The 20,453-nt window shown below is 45.6% G+C and overlaps 1 protein-coding gene and 1 non-coding gene across 2 annotated transcripts in view; one reads left to right on the top strand and one right to left on the bottom strand.

Annotated features, from left to right (window-relative positions):
- Window positions 1–3,461: 3,461 nt before the first annotated feature.
- LOC134389876 (small nucleolar RNA U13) lies at window positions 3,462–3,565 on the bottom strand. Its single transcript, XR_010024830.1, has one exon. It is a non-coding gene; the product is annotated as a small nucleolar RNA U13 (small nucleolar RNA).
- A 13,130-nt stretch (window positions 3,566–16,695) lies between these two features.
- The window catches only part of ST3GAL2 (ST3 beta-galactoside alpha-2,3-sialyltransferase 2), a 44,071-nt gene continuing 40,313 nt past the window's right edge, over window positions 16,696–20,453 (top strand). The window contains exon 1 of the mRNA XM_063112195.1: window positions 16,696–16,877. The gene's annotated coding sequence lies outside the window, so the exon portion shown is untranslated. The remainder of the gene's footprint in view (window positions 16,878–20,453) is intronic.

Genomic DNA, 20,453 nt, shown 5'->3' with positions numbered 1-20,453 from the left:
AAATTGAAAACACCCCGAGTATCTCTCTCTAGGGATTGAAAACACCTCGAGTATCTCTCTCTAGGGTACTGGAAAACTAAACAAGGCACATCCATGCGATGGAATACTATGCAGCAGTTAGAACAAGGTAGATCTACATGTACAGTAGGGAGCGATGTTCAAGACATTTTGTGAAGGAGAAAGAAGCAAGTTGTAGAACAGTATGTACAGTATTTTTGAAGCCACTTGAGGCAAAAATATTGTGTATGGACATATAGTATTTGTGTGCGCAGGAATAGGACTGCAAGGGAATGTATCCTGGGCCAGAAAGTGCTAAGGGTGGGGACGGGCAGGGAGAACTTGAGCTTTATCTGTACTCTTTGAATTTTTCTTACAAGAATGGACTTTCCAAATTTATCGTTAATAGGGAGCATGAGAGGCCCTGAGGTCAGTCTCAACGGAGATGGGGGACCCTGCTCTAACTCTGTGTAACCTTGGCCAGTCACGTGGTTACTGTATGTCTCCCTGTCCCATCTGTGAAATAGGTTAATAACAGAATCAAATGCCTGAGATTCTGGGCCGGCCCGTGGCTCACTCGGGAGAGTGTGGTGCTGATAACACCAAGGCCACGGGTTCGGATCCCATATAGGGATGGCCGGTTCGCTCACTGGCTGAGCGTGGTGCTGACAACACCAAGTCAAGGGTTAAGATCCCCTTACCGGTCATCTTTTAAAAAAAAAAAAAAAAATGCCTGAGATTCAAGGTCGCAGGTTCAGATCCCCCCACTGGCCAGCCGCCAAAAATAATAATAATAATAATAATAATAATAAATGTCTGAGATAGTGAGGGTAAGATAAATGCTTCAATCCATAGTAAATTCTCAAAAAATATTAGCCATTATTATGATTATTTTTGTTGTTATTATTATTCCTATCCTGCTCCATTAAAGCAGGAGTTTTGGTTTGTTCACTCTTGTATCCTCAGGCCCTAGGACAATGCCTAGGACATTGAAGGTGGTTAAAAACAATTTGTTGAATAAATGAATGAGTGATTGAAGAGCAGTCCTCTGCTCAGCTCCCACTACCCAGCCTCCTGCCAACAATCTCTCCTTCCCCACTGGAGTGATCCCCCTCCTCACTGGCCCAGGTGTCATCCTCCTCCCCCTGACTTCAGTGCCTATTCTTTCTTCTGTGAACCCAGGAAGCCTCAGGGAAGGCGATGAGCTGCCTCCCACTGCTGCTGTTCTCAGCACCACAGATCCTGGTCTCTGCAGTGGAGTGGGAGGCAGGGATGCATGCAACAGCAGTTTCGGCGGAGGCTCAAAAAGAGAATGAAGGCTGACTGGTTAGTTCAGTTGATTATAGCACAGTGCTAATAATATCCAGGGTTCGATCCCCGTATTGGCCAGCCGTAAAAAACAACAACAACAATAACAAAAAAACAAACAAAAAAAAATGGAATGTGTCCCTAAGGAGCTCAGAGGCAAAGGGTTCCACCCCAACTCTTAGGGCAGGCATAATCAGGGACCAAATCTGCTTTAGCACTTCCTGGGTTCAGAAGCAAAGACACTCAAGGAAGAAGGCCGGCCCACGGCTTTCTTGGGAGAGTGTGGTGCTGATAACACCAAGTCAAGGGTTAAGATCCCCTTACCGGTCATCTTTAAAAAAAAAAAAAAAAAAAAGATACTCAAGTAAGGTTTTTAGTAAAATGAAGCCCTCAGCACAGTCTGTTAGCAGCAGACACAAAAATGGGTAGCTCTCTGCACTGTACATGACCCCACTATCGGGGCTAGGCAGAGCCATAAAAACAGTACTGATATCATAATATAGGGTAAAATCTAGTGACTGAGTCCAAGGTTTGAAATCAGACAAATCCTCCCAGCTTCCATCACTTTCTTACTGTGAGCAAGCCATTCAACCTCTTTGAGCCTCAGCTTCTTCATCGGTGAGATAACAATAGTATCCACCTAACCAAGTTGTTGGGAAGATTCAATGAGCTAATGCACATAAAGGGTTTAGCACTGTGTCTGGCACAAAGTACGCATCCAACCTCCTTATGATTAAGCAAAAATGCTGCCAGCATGTGAGGGTCCAGGTCTGGGAAGGCTTCTTGGAGGAGGTAAAATCTTCAGGACCCTGATGAGATGTGTGGCTGCTACTGGTAGCAGGAAATCCCTCTGAGAGCCAGGATTGCCCATAGGGATATCTCAGGTAGGATTTCCTAGATGCAGAGCCTGAGACAGGGATTCTTTTTCAAGTGATTTCTTGGAGTGAAGAAAGCAGAAAAGGGTAGCGGAAGAAGTCAAGCAAAAATGTGGATTCACCTAAGTCTAGCCTCAGTCTGATCCTACAGGGAGCTCTGAGCATAAAATGCATCACAAGGTTTATATTCTCAGAAGTAAGGGACGTGGACTTTGTACTCAGTGCCTTTCATGGGATATGGGCCACAGGGAGGTGGGAAAAGAAGGAGCACAACTTCCCAGGCACCTCTGGGCAAAGCAGCTCACATGGGCTGAGGATAATTCTCTGGAAAAGGGTGAAGCTGTGAGCCATTAGCACCAGCATTCACAACAGCTGGGGAATGGGTGCACCATTGCTGTAAGGGAATGCCCCTGGGAGGGACACCAACCACATCTACTACAGGGGGCTGGTGAAGAGATGGAAACAGTGAAGAAAATAGAGAGAGAATATTAAATTCTCTTTCTGGGTCTTCAGTTTTTGGTTTTTTATACTGCTAAGAACACAACATAAGATCTACCCTCTTAACAGATTTTTAAGTGTATAATACAGTATCATTGTCTATAGGCACAATGCTGTACAGCGTGATATGGTTTCAAGTAATCAAAATACAATATTCTGGTTATAGAATAACCAAACAGTAAACTGTTTCTGGAAACCTTTTTTTTGGGGGGGGGGCGCAGCTGGCTGGTATGGGGATGTGTACCCTTGACCTGGGTGTTACAATACCGCACTCTGATCAGCTGAGATAACCGGCCAGCCCCAGAAAGCTATTAAGTATACTTTATCATTAAATGACCCTTTCTCCCAAAGTCCAACTATTGCCAGTGCCAAATATCTTTTGCAGTATTTTCCATAGAGTGATCCTGTAGGATGTTAATAAGTGTTACAGCAGAGATGGCGCAGATCCATTAAACAAGGTAGACGTGTTTATTTTCTTCTCACAACTTTTAAAACCAATATGCTAGGTAAACAAAATATGGTATATTTGTACAATGGAATGTTATTCAACCATTAAAAAAGAATGAAATGCTAGTACATGCTGCTACATGGGTGAATCTCAAAAACACGCTCAGTGGAAGAAGTTAGATACAAATGACCACATGTTATATGATTCCATTTGTATGAAATATCTAGAATAGGTAAATCCATAGAGACAGAAAGCAAATTTGTGGTTGTCAGGGCTGGAGGTGGGAGAATAGGGAATGACTGCTTAATAGATACAGAGCTTTCTTTTCTTTTCCACATCAGATGGGTAATGTGCCCGTGTCGTAACAAGTTTAGAGGGAGGCACATCTCACACAACAGCATGCAAACCCAATCATGACACTTATGAACCAAAGAAGAATCAGGGGTTTCTTTTGTCAGTTTTTTTTTTTCTTTTTAAAGATGACCGTTAAGGGGATCTTAACCCTTGACTTGGTGTTGTCAGCACCACGCATTCCAAGTGAGATAACCGGCCATCCCTATATAGGATCCGAACCCGTGGCCTTGGTGTTATCAGCACCGCACTCTCCCGAGTGAGCCATGGGGCAGGTGCAGGGTTTTCTTTCGGAGTAATAAAAATGTTTTGGAACTAGACAGATGTATTGATTGCAAAACATTGTAAATGCCCTAAATTTGCTGAATTGTATGCTTTAAAATGATTAATTTTTAAAAAGTGTATGCTGGCTGGTTAGCTCAGTTGGTTAGAGCATGATTTTATAACACCAAGGTCAAGGGTTCAGATCCCCATACCAGCCAGCCACCCCCCACCCCACCCCAAAAAAGAAAATGGTTATATTTATGTTACGGGAACTTCGCTTCAATTTTTTAAGAAAACGAGATCTGCACACTAGGTATGCTTGTTGCTTAATGGAATGTCACTGCTTTCAGGCTTCTCAGCAGACAGAGCTAGGGAAAAAATACCAGTATGCATGGAGAACCAGCAGACTAACATGTAAAGCATTTCACAAACAAGTGAGGAGGTTAGGAGCCCTTTTCTAGAGGAGCACAGTACAGTACATGTAATGTAACATTCTTTGAGAGGGCTGAATCCTAACCACTTGACCACCAGGGAGTAACATGCTTTGGAGAAAGCTAATCCACTACAGGGAAAGTTGGTGGGAAGAGGGTCTCTTGAAATGAAACCCCAGAGCACTAAGATGAGGTACAAATGGAAGGTTGACTTCTGTTTTAATCGCCACCCTTCTTCTGCCTTTCATATGGCCTTTAAGGAACTGCTTCTCTCATCTGTATCTGTTTATCCACCAGAACAATAGTCTCCATTGACATCAATTGAAAGGACAACCAAAACGGCTTACTATTTTTAATGTCTGCTAGTGTGGTTAACTAGATCTCAAGCTCTCAGAAGGTCGGGTCTAGTTCTCCGATTTCATATATTTCACAGTGTCTATCACTGTGCTTTGCACATAAGGGATAGATAGTACCTGTTATATGAATGACCTTGGACAAGACACTTAACCTACCTGAGCTGCCTGCCAGTTCAGTTCTGCCAGAGACTAAGAAATAATTTCATTAATTTAACCAATATTTCTTCAAGGTCTGTTTGTACCTACAAAAGCCAGTTCCCTGCTTTCTAATAGTTTATTATCTAGTGAAGTAAAGATAACAAAAGTCATCATCAACTGAAGCTTCCTCAGTTTTGTTTCATCTTTAACTTGGATCATCAACATTTAAATCATTTTTAATCTTTACTGTTAGAATGCTGCAACAAGTACCCTTCTCTATATGTAACTCTAAACATGTGCAAATGGGACACTTTGTTAGAAGAAAAATTGCTAGGTCAAATGGTTTGTGCATTTGGAATTTCGAAGATATTACCAAGTTGCTCTTCATAAAGGTTGTACTGATTTCCAGTTACACTGGCAGTGTATGAGAGGGCCTGTTCCTCACACTCTTTCCAAGATAATTATCAAGCTTTTTGTTCTTTGCCAATCTGATAGGTGAAAAATGATATCTCAGTGTAGTTTTAGTTTGCATTTCTTGTATTAAAAATGAAGCTCTGAGAAAATAACAGGAGTTAGTGAGGATGTGGAGAAATTGGAACGCTTGTGCACTGTTGGTGGGAATGTAAAATGGTGCAGCAGCTATGGAAAATGGTATGAAGTTTCCTCAAAAAATTAAAAATAGAGATACCATATAATCCAGCAATTTCACTTCTGGGTACATATCCAAAAACACTGAAAGCAGGAACTCGAAAAGATATTGTACACCCCTGATCATAGCAGTATTATTTGCAATAGTGGGATGGAAGCAACCCATCACTAACAGATGAATGGATAAAGAAAGTGTGGTATATCCACACAACATAGTATTATTCAGCCTTAAAAAGGAAGGAAATTCTGACATATGCTACAATATGGATGAATGTTGAGGATATTATGCTAAGTGGAACAAGCCAGTTGCAAGAGGACATATACCGTATGATTACACTTAATTGAGGTATCTAGAGTAGTCAAATTCATAGAAACAGAAAGCAGAATGGTGGGGCCAGCCTGTGGCTCACTTGGGAGAGTGTGGTGCTGCTAACACCAAGGCCACAGGTTCGGATTCCCATATAGGGCTTGGGAGAGCTTGTGGTGCTGACAACGCCAAATCAAGGGTTAAGATCCCCTTACCGGTAATCTTTAAAAAAAAAAAAAGAAAGAAAGAAAGAGGAATGGTGGTCGTCAGGGGCTGGGGGGAGGGGAGAATGGGGACTGTGAGAAATGACCTCACCCATCCAGTGCCAAAGGATGGACATGGAGACATGAGGTACAGCAAAAACGAGACTTTAATTACAGCCTTATAAGGTTTGGGTGTCTGAGGGGCAGGCCAACAGAAAAGGGCTGTAGCAAGCAATTTATTCCCTAGTACGCAAGTCCCTCCCCCACTTCCTCACTGGCTGGGTACTATGGAGTGCATAATCTTCCCAAACGATGTCTAAAATGTCTAAAATTTATTACCCCCTTGCAAGGAATTCCTTTGTCTGGGGGCTCAGGACAAGCCCATGATGAAGGCCCACTTAAACCTTGTGAAAGGAGAAACACCAGGGAGTGAAGAAAACAATGGGGGCTAATAACTAATTACCATCTCTATCTGCTCAGAGACCCTCCGGGAATGGGCTGGACAAGTCAGACAGCTTTTGGGCTGGGCCTGAATCAGTTAAAACATTCTCAGATAAGTCATTTCTTATCATGAATCACTTAGATTATTTTCTTATAGGGAGTTATTATTTAATGGGTACAGAGTTTCAGTTTTGCAAGATGAAAAGAGTTATGGAGATGGACGGTGGTAATGGGTGCACATTATGAATGTATTTAATACCACTGAACCATATGCTGAAAAATGGCTGAGATGGTAAATTGAGTTACGTGTATTTTACCACAATTTTTTTTTTAAAAAAAGAGTGAAGCTCTGCATCTTTTCATGTCAGAGCCATTTGTATTTTCCTTTCTATGAACTATCTGTTTATATCCTTTGCACATTTCCTATTAGCTTCTTGGACATTTTCTTACTGATTTGCTGAAGTATTTTGTATTAATTTTTTGCTTCTGGTATAAATAGCAAAATTTTCTTCTGTTTTTCTATTGATGGTTTTTGTTGTTTTTTACCTGTGAATAGAAAAAGCACACTCAGTTTTTCCCACTATACTCTCACAACAGGCTTCTGACACCAGATGTGTGGGAGTTTCCTCTCCACACACTAAGAAAGCAAACAATTCTGCAGTGGACACCAATTCAAATCTGTTCCGACACTATCTACCTGTAGATAACATCAGATCCCACAAGTGAAGGGCTCTGTATTAGTCCGTTTTGTGTTGCTTATAACAAAATACCTGAAACTGGGTGACTTATAAAGAAAAACGACACTTATTGCTTACAGTTTCTGAAACTGAGAAGTCCAAAGTCCATCTGAGGGTGGCAACAGTGACCCAGGGGTCTCACATTGCAAGATGGTGGAAGCAAAGAGAGCAGAGAGAGAGCAAGACAGACTCTCCTCTTCTTTTACAGTTCTCAGAAGCACGCCTCTGACCACCATTTCTAATCCATTCACTACTGCACGGTCCTACAGTCCAATCACCTCTTCAGGGCTCCACCTTTCAATTACCGTAATAGGATTTCCCACCCTCTTAACAGTCACAGTGGGAGCTAAGTTTCTAATACATAATACTTGGGGGATATAATTCAAGCTTCAGTGAGCTTGAGGGGGACACAAATCAATCTACTATATTCCGCCCCTGGTCCCCCAAAACTCATGTCCTCTTCACATACAAATACATCCATTTTATCCCCAAAGTCTTAAAGTCCAAAGTTCGAAGTGCCATCTGTGAAATTCAAAACAAGTATCTACTTCCAAGACACAATGGTGGAACAAACTTAGGGTACATATTGCCATTTCAAAAGGGAGAAATAGGCCAAAAGAAAAATGTAACAGGTCCCAGACAAGTCTGAAATCCAGCAGGGCAGGCATTAAATCTCAAAGCTGGAGCATCAGATACCTAGACTCCATGTTCGATGTCCTCTGCATGCTGGTGGGGGGGTTGGGTCCCCAAGTCCTTGGGCAGCTCTGCTCCTATTGCTTTCCTGGTCTCAGGCCACACTTCAGCTCTCACAAGCCGGCATTCCACTCTGGTAGCTCCACAGGTCTGGGGTCTCCATGGTGGTCCGACTCTCATAGCTCCACTAGACATGGCACTGATGGGTTTCTCTGCTGCAACTCCCACCCCATGTTTCCACTCGGCATTGCTCTAGTGAAGGTTGTCTGCAGTAACACCTCCCCTGCAACAGATCTCTTCCTGGGCCCCCAGACTTTTCCATACATCCTTTGAAATCTGGGTGGAGGCTCCTAAGCCTTCCTAGCTCTGGCATTCTGTGAGCCTGCAGACCTAACACCATGTGGATTCTACCAAGGCTCCGGCTTGTATTTTCCAAATCTGTGGGTCCAGCCACCCCTGGGACCAATTCAGCCATAGCTGGAGCAGCCAAAGCAGCAAGAGTGCTGGTGCTGGAAGCAGCTTCTCAAGGTGACCTTGGACAGCAAGCCCATGGAGGGTGCCTTGGGCCTGTTACCCAAGACCATTTTATCTCCCTAGGTCTTTGGGCCTGTAATGGAAAGGTTGGCCCCAGAGGCTTCTGCAATGCTTTCAGGGACTTTTTCTCCTTCTCTTGATAATCCCTTTCCTTTGTACTAATCTTCTTAGCACCATGGGATTTTTCTTCTGAAAACGCTCTCTGCTTCTCTACCACCATGGCCAGGCTGCAAATTTTCCAAATCTTTATGCTCTGCTTCCCTTTTAAATTCTGGCTTCATGTCATGCCTTTGCTGCCATAACTCAGTGTAGGCTGTTGCAAGTAGCCATGCAGCTCCCTTAATGCTTTGCTGCTTAGAAATTTCTTCGGCCAAGTACTCTGGTTCACAACTCCTAAATTCCAACTTCCACAAAGTCCTAGGGCATGGACAGAATGCAGCCAAATCCTTTGCCAGTTCACAGCAAGGGTGATCTGTGCCTCAGTTTCCAATCAACTCCTTCTTATCTTTACTTGAGACCTCCTTAGAATGATCTTTACAGTCCATATTTCTATAAGCACTCTGTCCACCACCATTTAAACCATCTCTAAAACATCCCAAACTTCCCCTGGTTCACCAGCAGCTAGACTTTTTCTAGCCTGTTCCTCCAAATTCCTCCAGCCTCTCCTCAACATCTAGTTCCAAAGCCACCTCCACATTTCCAAGTATCTGTTATAAGCAACACCCCACTTCTCTGGTACCAATTTTCTATATTAGTCTGTTTTGTGTTGCTTATAACAAAATACCTGAAACTGGGTGACTTATAAAGAAAAACACTTATTGCTTACAGTTTCTGAAACTGAGAAGTTCAAAGTCCATCTGAGGGTGGTGACAGTGACCCAGGAGTCTCACATTGCAAGATGGTGGAAGCAAAGAGCAGAGAGAGAGCAAGACAGACTCTCTTCTTTTACAGTCCTCAGAAGCACGCCCCTGACCACCACTTTTAATCCATTCACTACTGCATGGTCCTACAATCTAATCACCTCTTCAGGGCTCCACCTTTCAATTACCGTAATAGGATTTCCCACCCTCTTAACAGTCACAGTGGGAGCTAAGTTTCTAATACATAATACTTGGGGGACATAATTCAAGCTTCAGTGAATTTGGGGGGACATACAGTCCACCACTACATGCTCCGTCCCCAAGACTGCCCGCCACTTCAGATGTCAGTCACAAATCCAGGATTCTCAAAAATCCCTCTTCCCTCTTTAAGCTCAATGCTAGAGCAGTTCACAGAACTTAGGGAACCACTTACATTCACCAGTTTGTTATAAAGGATATATATATATTTTTTTCCTACATAAAGATGACCGGTAAGGGGATCTCAACCCTTGGCTTGGTGTTGTGAGCACCACGCTCAGCCAGTGAGCTAACCAGCCATCCCTATATAGGGATCCTAAACTGTGGCCTTGGTGTTATCAGCACCACACTCTCCTGTGTGAGCCACAGGCCTGGCCCTATAAAGGATATTTTAAAGGATACAAATAAACAGTTAGATGAAAAGATACGTATGTTGGGGCCGGTCTCACTTGGGAGAGTGTGGTGCTGATATCACCAAGGCCATGGGTTCGGATCCCTATATAGGGATGGCCAGTTAGCTCACTTGGGAGAGCGTGGTGCTGACAACACCAAGTCAAGGGTTAAGATCCCCTTACTGGTCATCTTAAAAAAAAAAAAGATAGTAGGGTGAGGTCTAGACCAGTCCCAACTGCAAAAGCTTCCATTCTGTGGAGTTGGGATGTGCCAACCCAGATCCCTGTGCTCTTGGATTTTTACGGAGGCTTCATAACATAAGCATGATTGAAGCATGAACAACTGTGTAGAAATGTGATTGGACAAAAAGTGTGTGATCTAACACTAACAGCCTGGGTGGGGATACCCAGGTTTAGGTTCTTCTTGGCCTCTTTGGTGCAGCATCCCTTCCTCTTGGGCATGGAGCTGGATTCCTTTTGGAATGGGGGTCTGAAGACTTACAATCAGACAAGGTAGGTCAGAAAATTTTGTTATGGCCAGCTCCAAGACAGAAAATTGGGGGAAGAATATTACATATTTTTAGTTTTTATGGCCTGCCTTGGGGAGAAAATGGAGCAGGTGAAAGGAGGGCAGGAGAATGTGAGAGAAAGAGAGGCTGTTTTCTGAAGCCTAAAGAATCCCAACATTATAACAAAAAGTGAGGGTTATGGGAGTTATGAGCTAGGAACTGAAAGGAAGAGTCGACACCAGTTGACGATCCACCGGAGAGAGCCCGTTTATTAGGCAGCACACACACATATATATAGGCTTTTAGGGAAGGCTGATTGGCTTAAAATACAATCCCTACTTAGCATACCGCATGGGGCTTGGGGTGGGTGTGGCCGAGAAGGATCAGGGTGTGATCCCTTGGGGCATTTGGGTTCTTACAGGAACCATGGACGAAAATCTATGTGTATATAAATGATAGCATCACACTAGGTATGAGGTAGAAATCTGACTGAAATTTTTTTAAAAGACCATTTTACTACAGAAATCTTCAAATACATTCAAAGGTAGAAAAAAAAAAACAAGTTATAATACACCCTTAGTAACCATAATCTCCCAGCTTCAACAATTACCAATTTACCAATCTTCTTGCATCTATACTATACCTCAACCCTGAATTATTTTGAAGCAAACCCCAGAGATTTTATCTAAATGAGAATTTTTTAAAAAATTAACCACATCACCATTAGCAGACCTAAATTAATAATTAGTTAATATCCAACAGTTAGTGTTCAAATTATCCCTTTTCTCATACAATTTTTTTTTTTTTTTTAAAGATGACTGGTAAGGGGATCTTAACCCTTGACTTGGTGTTGTCAGCACCACGCTCACCCATTGAGCAACAGGCCATCCCTATACAGGATCCGAACCCATGGCCTCGGTGATATCAGCACCACACTCACCCGAGTGAGCCATGGGTAGGCCCACATACGATTTTTTTAAAGTTCGTTTGAATTAGGATTCAAATAAAGTCCATATGTTGTAATACGTTGATATGCCTTTTTAAAATTTACAGATTCCTCTCCATGTCTTTTTTTCTTTTTTTATGACAATGTATTTATTGAAGAAACTGGGTCATTTGTCCTACAGTTTTTCACTGAATTTTGTTGACTGCATCTGCATAGTTTCACTTAACATGTTCCTCTGGTATCTGTATTTCCTGTACATTGGTAATTGTCAAACTTAGGGTGATTTCTTTTTTCAGCACTACTTTCAGAATATCCTGTACCTTCATCTGGAGTCAGTTGTCTGTTTTCAAATAAAGCCAGTTGTCTTACTTTTTCACGATATTGATAGGCACTGGTGATTTTTACCTACATCCATTAATTTATTCAGAGTGAACTTAATTTTTTAGCAGATGTTTCCTTAGTTGTACCCACACCATTTATAGAATAATTAATATTCCACCCCACACACACACTTATTTGAAATGCATCTTTACCATAAGCCAAATTTTCATGTGTATTTGAGTTCATTTCTGGACTTTCTGGCCTATTCCATTAATCTATCACTGTGTAAGAGGTACAAAAAACCAGAGTGTTTTTCCTTCTCTAATACACTATTCAGCACAACACTCTGACACCAGATGCATGAGATTTTTTTCTCCACACACCAAAAAATTCTCCAGCAGACACCAACTGGGTATCCTATAATTTAACTTGATTCTCACACTACCTATCTGGAGATAGTATCAGATTCCACAGGTTGAGGGCTCGGTCCCACAAGACTGCCCCCTTCAGATGCCAATCACAAGCCACAGATTGTGACCTGTGCTTCTGACCAACTGGGTCTAAATCAGGGTTTCCACAACCTCCTCCTTGGGTTTAATTAATTTGAATCTCACAGAACTCAGGGAATCACATTACTTAAGCTTACCCATTTATTATAAAGAATATTACAAAGGATACAGATGAACAGCCAGATGAAGACATACATAGGGCAAGGTCTGGAAGGGAAGCAACCCTCGGGTGTGCCACCAGGAAGGGAAGCCACTGAGTGTTCCACTCTCCAGTAATCTCCATGTGTTTAGCAATCTGGAAGCTCTTCCTACCTTGTCCTATTGGGTTTTTATCGAGGCCTCATCATGTAAGCATGATTGATTACATCATTGGCCATTGGTGATCAACTCAACCTTGAGTCCTTTTCCCCTATCCAGAGGTTGGGGGTGGTGCTGAAAGCCCCAAGCCTCTAATCATGTCTTGGTCTTTCTGGGGACCAGCTCCCATCCTGAAACTATCTAGGGCCACCAGCCACCAGTTATCTCATTAGCATGCAAAAGACAATCCTATCACTCCAGAGATTCCAAGGGTTTTAGAAGCTGTGTGCCAGGAACCGGGGGCACAGACAAAATTTATATTCTTATTATATTACAGATCCACGGTATTTTAACTATAGCTTTATAATATGTTTAATATCTGAGAGGGCTAACAGCTTCCTTTTAAAAAAAAATTCCTGGCTATTTTTTTTTTTTTTTTGGTGCCTGGTCGGTAGGGGGCGGGAAGTGGGAATGCAAACTCTTGACCTTGGTGTTATCAGCACTACACTCTAACCAACTGGTCTAAGCAGCCAGCCCTTTCTTGTTTATTTTTCCATATTAATTTTTAAATCAATTTAGCTCGTCCTCCCTTCAAAAAACCTTTGGATTTGTACTGAAATCTCATTAAATTTATAGATTAACTTGACTTTTTTGATACTCTCCCTATGCAAGATCATGGTATTTCTCTCATGTAATTCTTACAACAACTCTAAAATGTAAGGTTTATTATTATTCCCATTTTACTGATGAAAGAACTGTGTACCTTGCTCCGGATCACACAAACCATTAGGTAAAGGAATTGACAAGTTGGTCTGACTTTAAGCTTCTATCTCCCAAACAGAAGACCAGGGAAGAAGGGAGGGAGCCAGCTCTTCTTCATGCCTTGCTATTTGGTAGCTATCTGCCTCCAAATCCCTGTTCTCTCATCAGCCATGTGGGACTGCCTCTCTTGCACTGGACAGTTCACCAGCAAAGCTAGGCTTTTAAATGAATGACACAAATACAAGTGCTGCACAAGGGATAAAGTTCACATAGGGCTGAGCAGCTGGGGAAAATCTTCTGGAAGGAAAATTCAAGGTGGACTTTGGGCAGTCAGGTAGAGTTCAGATGAGTAGAGAGGACCAGAAAGCACAACCAACAAGGGGAATGAATGAACCAATTCATGATGGGGGCTCTTGTTGGAGCTGGGGGAGAGAGAGCGTCCTGCCTAGGAAAGGGCATGTAAATTCTTCCAGAATAATCTGCTCATAGAGATTTGGGAGATGAATATAAACTCAAAAAGACTCATTTAACTTCTGCCAGGGGGCTGGCTGATTAGCTCAGTTGGTTAGAGTGCAGTGTTAGAACACTTAAGGTCAAGGGTTCTGACTCCATTACCGGCCAGCTGCCAAAAAATAAAAAATAAAAAGCAAAAAAAACTTCTTCCTGTGAGGGAATGTTGCCATTGCACATGGCTCAAGTGCATAGGCAAAGTCCTTGCAAGAAGGGCCTGGCAGCTGGTTTTATGGGCAGAACATGAGGCTGCATGTGGATTACTTCAACCCCCCACGGCCTGTGCTGAGGACACATATCTAAAGAAAACAGAAAAGCATTCCTGAGTCAGCTTTAGTCAGGGTCCAGTGGCCACTTGGCTACTTGCCCAAGGGCCTAGGGATAACTCACCCTTGTGGCCAATAGTGAATGGGGGGAGGGGTGTTTAGAGACTGTACCCCTAAGACCCAGAGTAGACACCCACTTTGTCAAAAATTTTAAAAGCCCAGGCACTAATTAAGGTGGTATGGACAGATTATTTTTTTTTTTAAAGATGACAGGTAAGGGGATCTTAAACCTTGACTTGGTGTTGTCAGCACCACGCTCACCAAGTGAGCAAACCAGCCATCCCTATATGGGATCCGAACCCGTGGCCTTGGTGTTATCAGCACCACACTCTCCCGAGTGAGCCACAGGCCGGCCCATCAACTGAATTTTCTTGTGAAACTTTGTCTTTACAATAAAAGACAGAAGCTAACTTTGAATGGGTGCTGTTACGCAGTTTTTCTCTGGGATACAGACCCTTTGGGCTTCTCAATGTATTCGTGGTGCTTTGAGTAATCCTTTTTTCATCTCTGTTACACAGTGCGAAGTGTAACAAGCAGGGGCTCAGTAGCATCAGGAAAGTGAAAAATTACAAAGGTTTGGTCAGTGTAAAGCTGTGTCTGTTAGCTGGCAATCATCAAAGTTAGGATTCATAGTTCCCCATACTGTCCAGCTGCCAAAAAACAAAACAAAACAAAGTTAGGATTCTATCCTCCCACAAAGACTGGGAGACAGAGACCCTATCCTTCCTGGTAATTACATCTTAAAGGAATGGCTTTCAGGTCCTAGAGAAAAGCACTCCTGAGCTGTAGGAGAGACATATACATCTCAAAGGGACAGAGGAAAGATTCACAATTGCAAGCCCTTTTTAGTAAATGCTCTAAGAAAGAACGGTCAGGTGCCTATGGTCAGGTGTTGGCTAGAACAAACAATATCTTTTGCAGCCTTGAGCTTTCTCAGGCAGGCACTTTAGGAGGGGATAGGGTCATATTGAGGATTATAGGTTATGTCAGTGTTTAAGTCTTTTTAATGTGGAGGGAGGAGGGTGGATGAAATCATTTGTGTTGAGTATCTATGGTTTTATAGGCCAACATTGAGGCCTAGTTGAAAAGAGGGCTCAGTGGAGCCTGGCTAGAGTTTGGTTGAGGAGAGTATCTTGGTCACCTTACAGTTAGAAGAGTCTGGGATCATGCCTGCGGGTGGTGTTCACCAAGCTTCCTCGTCGGTAGTTTGTGGCTCCAAGAACAGCAGAATAATAGGCAGCAGGGAGGGTCTGCCAGGGTCTGAATGAGAGCCACTTTCAGACACCTGACCAGCCAGAAGTCTACCTCCCACCTTTCACTCCCCCTGCCTGTTTTAGGTCATAGCCTACCCAGAGGTAGCAGATTCTAGGGAGCTCACCCTGTCCTAGGAGTTTTTAGATCACAACCCCTCGCTTGCATCCAGAGCTAGAGAGGTAGCAGGAGCGTATTTCTGCTGGCCCTCTTCACAACAGAAAAATCTTCCCAGCTTTATTGCGAATGTCAAGGGCTAAATTCTGAAACACCTTTCAGTCAGGTGCATCTTCCGTTACTGGGTACACTGACTTGTTTATTACTATTAAACAGAGCATCCCTGTGCTAAACTGGACTGGGACCCTGCCTTCCAGGGCCTGACTATTATCCCACAGCAGGGCCATCTATGAAGGACAATGCCAGAACTCTAGCCAACAAACACCAACAGCCGGCTTCTGAAAATGGTTCCCCAGACCAGCAGAATTAGCATCACCTGGGAACTTGTCAGAAATGCAAATTCTGCTGTCCACTCTAGAGCTGCTGAACCAGAAATTGGGGGCGGGGGCCAGCAATCTGTGTTTGAACAAGCTCTCCAGGAGAATTAGATACAGATCAAAGTTTGAGAACTACTGACCTACTTCCCCAATGGGAAGAAGCTTGGAGGGAGAAACTGCGGTCCACCTGGAGCTTCGTAAAGGCCGTGAGCTAGGTTTGGAAGTTGGAGAAAGACATGGTAAGTAGAAGAGACAGAAAAATATTTAAAATGTGTGCACTTGATTCTAAACAGTAGAAAGCTAGAGGCATCTAAAAGAGAGAGACTGGAATAAGGAGATGCCTCAGTGGGTGAGGGCGCTAGGAAACCCACAGACACTCAGCTCCCTTCTCCCACATGGGGAGCACGAAGTCTGGCGAGGACAAACCCCACGCCCACGCCGCTGACTGGGGCTCGCTCTCCTCGAGTTTGGGCGCAGCGGCCCCAACGCAGCCTTGGCTTCTAGGGCCCGGGCATGAATCCAAGTTGGCCTCAGGTCGCGTCTCTTTGCGCGCGCGAGTGGGAACAGCCCCTCCCAACCCCCACGACCAGGCTCTGCAGCAGCTGGCCACAAGGCGTCTGAGAAACATCCTCGGCTAGTTGGCACCTCCCTGAGGATCCAGGTATCCACCCCGGGCCCGGGGCACCGCAGGTTACACATCGTCCGCTTCAGCGGCCCGGAGACTGGCCGTCAGGGAAACTGAGATTTCCGCTTCCCTCCTGCGCGGTAGAACCCCTGTGCTCCGACCCAACTACAAAGCCCATAGTCCCTGGGGCGGGCCGCGCTGTCTTCTGGGAGCGGTAGTCCTGGATGCGGGGCGCTCCTTGCGGCCCAGCGCCGGCTGGACTCCATATCCCAGCATGCCCGCGCGCGTGCGGGAGGAGCACGGAGGGGAGAGACGGGGAGGATGTGAATGGGGAGGGGGCAGCCGCCCCCTATCCCCCACCCTTCCCTTCAAGCCGGGCAGGGGTGGGGGGAGGGGCCGGGCTGAGGCGGCGGCGGCGGCGGCGCTCGAGGAGGGCTGGGCCAGGCAAGGCGGGACTGGCCCGCGGCGGGCGGACGAGAGCGCCGCGAGCTAACGGGTCCGGACGCGGGCGGCGGCGGCTTTCTGCACGGGCGGAGGCGGCGGCAAGAGTGGCGAGCATGGCCCGCGCGGCGCCCGGCGCTGAGTGAGGTGCGCGGGCGGCATGAGGGCGGATGGGTTGCGGGGCGCCCCGGGCCACTAGCTGCCCCAGACATCCTCTGTGCGGGCAGCGGGCTCGGCCCGGCGGCCCACACCGGTCCGGTCCAGCCCGGCAACTTCCCCCGGGTCGGGGCGCTGGGCTCCCCCGTGTGGGCGGGGGTCCGCTTGCCTTGGCCTCGTTCCGATCCCCGCCTTCTGCTTCTGCAAATCAAGCCGCTCCCAGCCTTCCAGGCGCTCGTGTTCCATTCCTTGCCGGCAGCCCCCAGCCCCGACTTGGAGTCCACTACCTAGTTCATACCCCCAACCCCTGGGTGCTCCCAGCCTCTGCTCTACCTGGAGACCCCTGCCCCACTCTTGTCTAGAGGCTGTTTGCACCATCAGCACCTCTCTGCACTTTCCCCTGTAATCTTTCCCCTTCCTGGCACTGCCACCTAGCCACTCTCAGTGGCCCAGTTCTCACATCTTGACCTCCTTCCCACTTTGGAGAAACTGAGGGATGGCGCAAGCCAGAAACTTAGCCAGTGAGCCAGTCCTGTGGAGGCTGGCCTGAGCCCCATCCCTTGTCTCTCTAATCCCTTTCATGCCTTGGAATGGAATTGTAATTTCTTCCCTCCAGTCATTCCCCTGTGATGGACTGGACCAAACTTCCCGGCCCTTGCTGCACTCTGGGCTGACCTCCCTTTAGTCTCCCCTTTAGCATTTCACCACTTCTGTTTTCCCCTCCTCCTTCCCATATCCCACTTCTGGCACTCTGCCTGTAAGAGGAGTCACCAACCCATTGCTGGCTTGCTCAAGTTAGCCTTTTGATTTCTCTCTCTCTCCAACCGCATCCATTTCTTATCTTGCCTCTTGCTTTACAGCTAACTGGAGAACAGAGGCTAAGGTTGTGTTGGGAGAAAGCGAGCCTCTTTCAACCAAACCCACCTAGCAGGGATTTAGGGCATTCTGGGGCCTCTGGGAAGTCATTCCTAGCCAGTAACTGACACCCCTGCCTTGTCTTGGGACAGATGTCTAGAAGCTGGTTGGCCATCCCTTCCTCTTATGCCTGGTGGGCTCCGAAGTCCCTCTGAGATGGAAGGCACCGCCCATCTTTTTGGAGAGGGTGGCATAAGAGGAGTCTGGGAGACCACACCCCTAAGCCTCACCTGGCTTTCACTGCTAACTTTGGAGGGGGGTGTGCTTTCAGGAAGGGATGCCTGCTAGGTGCTCTGAGCTCTTTGTGGAGGAAGGCACAGTGAAGGCAGTGATCTCAAGTTTAGTCGTGGTGTTCAGGATTTGAAGGGAAGAGGGAACGAGGGCTCAGAGAGGTGGCACAGACTTGCCTGTATGGTTGTTTTTTGTTTTGTCATCATCCTTCAGCAGATTTTCCTTTGGTTGGTCCCTTTCTACCCCAATCCCCAATTTCCCAGTGGGAAGGGGGTGAGGGAGGGAGGGAAACCTCTGAGCCATCAGGAAGGGATGGGAGGCTCCCGGACTTTGGTGGGGTTGTGAATGAGCAATCTTGATCTGAACCACATGGTTCCCCTCTTCAGCACCCGCCTCTCATTTCTCCCCCCTTGGCTGTGAATAGGATGCTTTTAACCTTGTAACTTGAGAGTGGAGGGAGGGAGGCCAGGAGGCCAGGAGGCCAACTGTCTGTGCAGTGTTTATGTCTGCATCTGCACACTCGGTCGCAAGCTTGCCAGGGGCCTGTGGGAGTGACCCTGCCCAGGAGTGCATTGTTGTGATGTGCTGTGGCATGCTGATGGGCCCCAAGGAGCTTTCTGAACCCAAATGCCAGAGACAGCCAATTTCAAAGACCCTGAGAACCAGTGGGTGTGGCCTCATGGAACATTTCCCCTCAAACCAAGCCTCTAGACCTCAGACATGTCTCAGAGTGAGGATCACTGTTCTTGAGAAGGCCACCTGGAATTGAGAAGTCTGAAATAGCAGGATTGGGGGACAGGAGAAGGCGGGGCAGCAAGGCTTTCCTAGAACTAGTGTTCTCTTTTCATGGCAAGATATTTGAGGGGTAGGGCGTGGGGAGAGGGGTGGGAAATGGATTCCTTTTCGTTGTTCTATACCACATTCTGCCTTGTTTTGGTGGTATTTGTATACCTGATTTCTGAACCCCATTAGACTGGAAGTTTTTCAAATGCATCCTCATTTCTGAAATACCACCTCTGGGCTCAGTCCTTGGCTCATAGTAGGTGCTTGGCAAATGTTTGTGTTAAAGCAGAGGGTCTCATGGGTGAAGGTTTCAGGCAGAGTTCTTCATACTTGACTGACATCAGAATCCCCTTGGAATGCTGGTTAAAGCACAGACTACTGGGCTCTACTCCCAGGGTTTTTTAATCAGTCAGTCCAGGTGGGACCTAGAATTTGCATCTCTACCCAGCTCCTTGGGGCTAACACTTTGAGAACCGCTGGTTTGGGGTCATCATAATTGCTTGGGAAATTAATCCAGGCAGATGTAAAGTCTTAAGAGAGACTTCCTTCCACCTTGCTGTCACACTGTTTTAGTCCGTTTCTGTTGCTTGTAACAAAATACACGGATCTGGATAATTTGTAAGAAAACGAAATTTATTACTTACAGTTTCTGAGGCTGGGAAGTCCAAAGTCCGGGAAACACATCTGGTAAGGTGATCGTACAGCAATGCAGGGTGTCACATGGCAGAAAGCAGAGCAGAGTGAGAGAGACTCTCATATGCTCTCCTTTTAAAGCCCTCAGAACCGTGCGTCTGGCCACCATTATTAATCCATTCACTATATCATGGTGCTACAATCCAACCACCTCTTCAAGGCCCCACCTTTCAATTACCGTAATAGGATTTCCCATTCTCAACAGTTACAGTGGGAATTATGCTTCTAATATATGAACTTTGGGGGACACAATCAGTTCACAGCACCCACCCAGTCTTGTTCTGGCAGCTGCATTTGTTTGGCCTTTTCTTTCATTCTGATGCTGCTCAGGGTTGGCTAGGTTAATGACAGTGGTGAGTTGTGGCACCTTATTTGCCAGTTCCACTGTAACCACTTTTGGACATTGCCTCATGGTTATTTGAAAGAAGGCATCATGACCAAGTGGAACATTTAGGAACCAGGGCTTTGGAAGAGGGTGGCTGTGTGGACATAGTGAAGCAGATGCTGATCTGGGCTCTTGTCTGCCCTGTGCCTGTCTCCCAGATGGAGCGGGTTGGGGTTCTTGCCAGGTAAGGTTGTGCCATGAGTGCACACTGGACAGGATGCCTGGGAATCTCTGAAATTTAGAAAAGCAGGAGGAATCACTTATGTGGTGCTTTGCAAAGCATTTTCCATCTGTTGTTTTACAGGTCAGTGGGAGATTTATAAGGCAGATATAGCCCCACATAGGGTTATTGAGGAACAGAGAGATACACTGTGGTCACACAGTGGGCCCAGGACTCCTGATTCCAACCCTCTGACTGTGTCTGCTAAACCAGTTGCTACTAATAGCTCGAATAATGGCTGATGTTCATTGAGTGCTTACTGCCAGCCAGGCACTTTGCTTGATGCTTTCAGGTGTTAGCAAAATGGGCATCATTGTCATTATTTAATAGTTGAAGAACT

This window comes from Cynocephalus volans, chromosome 10, assembly GCF_027409185.1.
Source record: "Cynocephalus volans isolate mCynVol1 chromosome 10, mCynVol1.pri, whole genome shotgun sequence".
NCBI lineage: Eukaryota > Metazoa > Chordata > Mammalia > Dermoptera > Cynocephalidae > Cynocephalus > Cynocephalus volans.
The sequence above is the reverse complement of the archived record's forward strand: the minus strand, read 5'-3'. Positions and strand labels throughout refer to the sequence as shown.